Here is a 5,908-nt window from a genome sequence, read left to right as displayed (position 1 = left end):
GTGTTTGTGAACAGTGTCACACGGACCTGATGGAAGGAAACTTTTCAGTCTGATAATTGTGGAAAAACTTGGTTTTGAGCTGTGGGTGTGAAAAAATTAACATGTGTAGTTAGAAACTCTGTTTGGTCTACAACAAAGAGCAGCTTTAACCTGGTAATTGTGGCGTGACTCCATCAGCTGGAGCAGATTGAGTGAGACCAGTCAGATGGCTTGTAATGTGATAACAGGCAACCAGGCAGCTTCCTGATGGTTTTAGGTTTTGGGTAGGCAGCAATCACTACTGCTTTATTCATTTGAGGGGCAAGTTTAGGGCAAGTTTATTTCCTGTTCAGTTTTTTTTTTACTGACTGTCTCAAGATTGTCAGATGCTCCAGGATGCCCTCAGATCTTAAATGGGTGATTGTTAGCCCAAACTATAATTTATATTGGTTTCATTTGGCTAAATCTTTCATCCAAAACAATTGTTAAAGGCTGAGCAGTTGAGAATTAAGGGCATTGCTCAGGAATCCAATAAATTGCAGAGCTGGGATCTGACCACATGATCTTCTAATCAGTAGCCCAGTGTCCTAATGCCTGAGCTACCACTGAGTTATGTGGGAGATAATTTTGTAAATGAGGATATATGTATGAGGTGTGTGTTTGATGTAGTGTGAAATAATCGGGGGACAGCAGGAGTGAGTTCTCAGGTAAGGTTTATTCGTTAGGTCGTTTGAGCTTAAGAACAATATAAGGTTTAACATGGCATGTTGGCCTGTCACGGGCCTTGCACACAGGCTGCAAGGGCTTTGAAGAACAAATAGTTGTATCAATGATGTCAGTCTGGCAGGCCTTCTCTGCGGTACCAGGCTTTCCAAACTTGGACCAATCAATGGCAGAGATGCACCCTAGATTATTATGGTCAATCTTCGCTCCGCTGGTACCTGGAGCGGCAGTGATCTCATCATGAAGTAAACGCAGCGCGTGCTGGATGGCAATGGTGGTACCAGGCGAAATATCTAGAGTACATACGTAGAAGACAGCGGATAAATCAGAAAAGCCATGAAGTGTAGAGTGTAATAAAAGAAAGGGTGTTGGCCCCTGAAGGACTGAGGACTTACCCATGCTGTCTCCTGAAGAAGAATGAGGTGTTGGTGAGAGTGAGGCCGAAGACAATCCCACTGGTGGGGGCGGAAACGCCCAATTTTTAATATATTGATGTAGGGAAGTTTTAATTATAATGGTATTTGAAAAGTTGTAAATTCAAAGATAATGGTGTAAAAAAAGAGTCTAAAAGGTCTGAAAAAGAAAGATGGGTGGGATTGTCTAGGCAAAGAACCAGTGACGTGTTGCATTGGGAAGATAAGGGAAATGTATATAAAGGCTGTAGTTGGAGTTCCCCGGGGAGAGGTTGTTGGGACGTTCATGTGTGAGCATCTCAATTCTTGTGTCAGCGCTGATTACAAAATAAAATCTCTTATCTGTATTCATCTAGTCTGCTTGATTGGCTTATTTAGTTTTGAGGCCTTACTAACTATGAGTCTCACTTAGACTGGGCTGTCGGGTCAGTGTGGAGCTGGAGTCAGATCTTAGTAGTGAGTACAGTAGAATTTTTATTCCACAGTTACCACAGGCTGTTAATAATAATGTCTTTCCTACAGACAGGTATATGTATGAAGGTGGAGGAATCTGTTCATGAGCTGTTGAAATGTGGTTCACTAAAACAAAGCAAAAGAGAGGGGGACAAACTGGGTACACTGAAAAGAGAAAAACAGATTGTTATTGGATGAGTGTCAAAGACTTCACATTAATATTCTAATGTTCCTGGGAAAGGTTTCAATTTTTTTTTTTCAATTTGTTTTTTTACCAAATGATTATAGAAGATGTTTTTGCAATTGCCAGAACCCGATGGAAACCTACCATATGACTGCATTTTATAGAAAGGTGAGTATCTGAGAGCAGGAGAACAGAGCTGGACCAGCTGGACCTTCTACAGATAAAGATCTCTGTAAAAGATGTCCTCCTGCGTTTCTGAAATCCATCATCTCACTAACTCCTGGAACAACTCTCATCACACACTCCTCCCACACTCATCACACACTCCTCCCACACTCCTCCCACACTCATCTTACACTCATCACACTCTCCTCCACTGTGTGTCAGGATGAAGCTCCTCATGCTGGTGCTCCTGCTCTCCTCTTTCTCCTCACTGATCCTGGCGGAGGTTGTTGCTACTTTTAAACAATCCTTCTGAAGTTCTTCATTGAGAACCTGAAAAAAACAAGTGACATCATCATCCCCACTACCTTCAGTGGACATCAGTATAAGATGATTTGCCAGCGCTGGAAAAACAAATCCCTGTTTTCTCAGCCTACACACTCTTACCGGCAGGGAAGACTAAATGCAGCACTGACTGGAAAATTAACCTAAAACTAAACACTAGACACTGTTTTACTGTTTGTTCAGTAAAACACAGTCGACACAGAGAGCAGCTGCCATGGATGGCTTGGTTAAGATTCAAGATTCAAGAGTTTTATTGCCATATGTACTAGTACAATGAAATTCTTACTTTGTTTACTCCTCTCGATAGAAGGGGGAACAAGCATAACTTACAAGGACAATACAAAATGCATAGAAAATATAGAATATACAGCAAAGAGTAATAAAATATAAGTAATAGTAGCATAAAAAAAGAAAGTAATGAAGGAGAAAGAAAATAGATGTAATGAAGTGCTGGAGGCATCAGGTGTAAAATCCATAAGCAGTTTATTAATATACACAACAGGCAGAAACATAGTCAAAAACCAAACTCGAGTCAGAACCAGAAAAAGACTAAATAAAGGCAAACAAATCTGAAGCGCAAAACAGAGAAGAGACACCAAGAAAACAGGCAAGGTCAGATACGGATAATCAAACAAAACACAAGGCAGAATCAGAAGTCAGTGCAGGCAAGATCATACACGATTACACAGTAACACAGTAGAACGCTCGGTATGTCTCAGGGGGACGATACTTCTCGTAGAACCAGGTGTGTGTGTGGTTTAAAAGTCTGTGGGAACCAGAAGTTAGAATTCAGGTGATGGCTCCATTAGATGTTCAGGTTCACGATTGGACGTTACAGTAGAGAACTACTTTAATTAGAAAAACAACTGACAATAAAATAATTCTTCACAGTATAAATATGCAATGCAAGTAGCATTAAAGTGATGATTTTTAAGTGACAAGTAGTGATAAAGTGTCAGTGTAAAGTCCAGTATTTGAATTGTCCATGATTATCCTTTATGAGTGTATGATGTTTCAGCAGGTAAAGTGCAGAGTGCCATTGAACAGAATGAATTTACTCTGATAATACAGGTGGAAGTGGCAGTGGGTTTCGACTGTTTATCAGTCTAATGGCCTGGGGAAATAAATTGTTCTGGAGTCTGGATGTTTTTGCTGCAGTGCTCCGGATGGGATGGGTGGTGTCCTTGATAATGTTGCAAGCCCATTTGTCTTTATTGTATATGTCATGCAGTGAGGGGAGATCTGTTCCTGTGATTTTCCGGGCCAGCTTGATCACCCTCTGTAATGCCTTCCTGTCATGTGTTTTGCTGTTGCCAAACCAGACAGCAATCTAGGGAGTTAGCACACTCTCCACAGTGCCTCTGTAGAAGTTAGGAAGTATTTGTGGTGACATGCCAAACTTCCTTAGTCTCCTCACGAAGTACATTCTTTGATTGGCCTTACTTACAAGTTTCAATGTGTTTTCTGTCCACTTATAGGAACTTATAGTTGAATATAGTTGCCCACTCTGTCAACCTCAGCATCTCCGACCAGTGTCAGGCTCCTATCAGGCTGATAGACACGCTCACTTCTCCTCATGTCCACAACCATCTCCTTGGTCTTGCTGCAGTTCAGTGTGAGATTGTTAGCCTCACACCATGTGACCAGTTCAGACATTCCTTTCCAGTATATGGTCTCATTGTTGTTTGTAAATAAGACCAATAACTATGGTGTTATCGGTGAACTTTATGATGACGTTGTTGGGATGGATAGCAACACAGTCATGCGTGAAAAATGTGTACAGCATCGGGCTGAGTACACAGCGCTCAGTGTTCAATATGATGGTGCGTGTTCAATATGAACGCTCAGTGTTCAATATGATGGTGCTGGAGGAGTGTTTTCCGAGGCGGACATGTTGAGGTCGACTGGTGAAGAAGCTCAGTATCCAGTTACACAGTGCAGAAGGCAGGCCCAGGTTAAACAGTTTATTTATGAGTTTGGAGGGGATGATAGTGTTATACTGTGTAGTCAATGAAAAGCAGTCTGACATAGCTGTCTTTATTTTCCAGGTGATTAAGAATTTTGTGCAGGGCAAAAAAAAAGCATCCTTCAGGATTATCGTCGCAAACCAGAAGAAATTAGGCATTAGAGTCAGCCGAGAGCACAGGAGAAGGGACTCATCTGTTTGATGGGCCGATGGATAAAACATCATGGAAAGGTAAGTATAGTGATTACCAATGTGTGAAAGTTTACACTGCTGTTGTAGGTTAGTGCACATGTGGTGTGTGCAAAAGGAGAGATTAAAAACAGGTAAAAGTGTAAATAAGAGCACACTCTAAACGGGGTGACCAGGACAGCAGAGTGTCATCCACTGACCAGCTTAGAAAGATCAGCTTGTCATTCAGCATATATCATAATTCTTCACATACTTATAATTTATATATAAATCAATTTATTAATCTATAATAACAACACTAATAATAATAATAATAATAATAATAATAATAATAATTATTATTATTATTATTATTATTATTATTATTATTTATAAAGCAAACACACACACACACAAAATGCTCTTTCTTCACAATAGTAAAATGTCTCCACCTGTTGGACAATTCAGACACTACTACTAATAATTCTTGTGTACAGAAAGTGTCACTGTTCAGTGTGATGAAATGACGAGGCAGAAGAAATCCATCATTTTCATTGCAAACAGTTTTGTTCAAGAGTAGCTTTAATTGCAAGAGTAACAAACTCACCAGGGATTGATAATTTGTGAGGATTTTTTGCAGAAAAAGAGTTTACATGTGTTAAAGTGTGTTACATGTGCTCTCTGTGTCCACTGTGTTTTACTGAACAAACAGTGTCTAGTGTTTAGTAAAGGATTTAAATTTTACACGTGTTAATGAATAATTATAATAATAATTTAACCACTCTGACTGACCTGAGGTTCAATTTTCCAGTAATTGATCTTTTTACTCTTTTCTTTCCCTGAGAATGTGTAGGCGGAGTAAACAGGGATCCTCCTCACAGTGTCGTACACGGTGGCAAACCTGTATTTGTTTTCCCAGAGCTGGCAAATCATCTTATACTGATCTCCAGGGAAGATAGTGGGGATGATGATACCATTTTCATTCCGGATGAAGAAGTCACCACAGGCTTTCTCAAAAGAATCAACAACCTCCGTCAGGGTCAGTGAGGAGAAAGAGGAGAGCAGGAACACCAGAGGGAGAAGCTTCATCCTGACACACGATGGAGGAGTGTGTGATGAGTGTGTGTGGAGTGTGTGATGAGTGTGTGTGGAGTGTGTGATGAGTGTGTGTGGAGTGTGTGATGAGTGTGTGTGGAGTGTGTGATGAGTGTGTGTGGAGTGTGTGATGAGTGTGTGATGAGTGTGTGTGGAGTGTGTGATGAGTGTGTGATGAGTGTGTGTGGAGTGTGTGTGGAGTGTGTGATGAGTGTGTGTGGTGAGGAGTGTGTGAGGGGTGTGTGATGAGTGTGTGATGAGTGTGTGATGAGTGTGTGTGGAGTGTGTGGTGAGGAGTGTGTGAGGAGTGTGTGAGGAGTGTGTGATGAGTGTGTGATGAGTGTGTGTGGAGTGTGTGGTGAGGAGTGTGTGATGAGTGTGTGTGGAGTGTGTGGTGAGGAGTGTGTGTGGAGTGTGTGG

The 5,908-nt window shown here is 41.1% G+C and overlaps 1 long non-coding RNA gene across 1 annotated transcript; it reads left to right on the top strand.

Moving 5' to 3' along the window:
- The first annotated feature begins 4,086 nt into the window (after nucleotides 1-4,086).
- LOC131361309 (uncharacterized) lies at nucleotides 4,087-5,681 on the top strand. The gene is made up of 3 exons (XR_009206006.1): nucleotides 4,087-4,213; nucleotides 4,308-4,456; nucleotides 5,238-5,681. It is a non-coding gene; the product is annotated as an uncharacterized LOC131361309 (long non-coding RNA).
- Nucleotides 5,682-5,908: the final 227 nt, after the last annotated feature.

Source organism: Hemibagrus wyckioides, linkage group LG11 (genome assembly GCF_019097595.1).
Source record: "Hemibagrus wyckioides isolate EC202008001 linkage group LG11, SWU_Hwy_1.0, whole genome shotgun sequence".
Taxonomy (NCBI): Eukaryota; Metazoa; Chordata; class Actinopteri; order Siluriformes; family Bagridae; genus Hemibagrus; species Hemibagrus wyckioides.
Note: the sequence above shows the minus strand (reverse complement) of the source record. Positions and strands in the feature narration are given on the sequence as shown.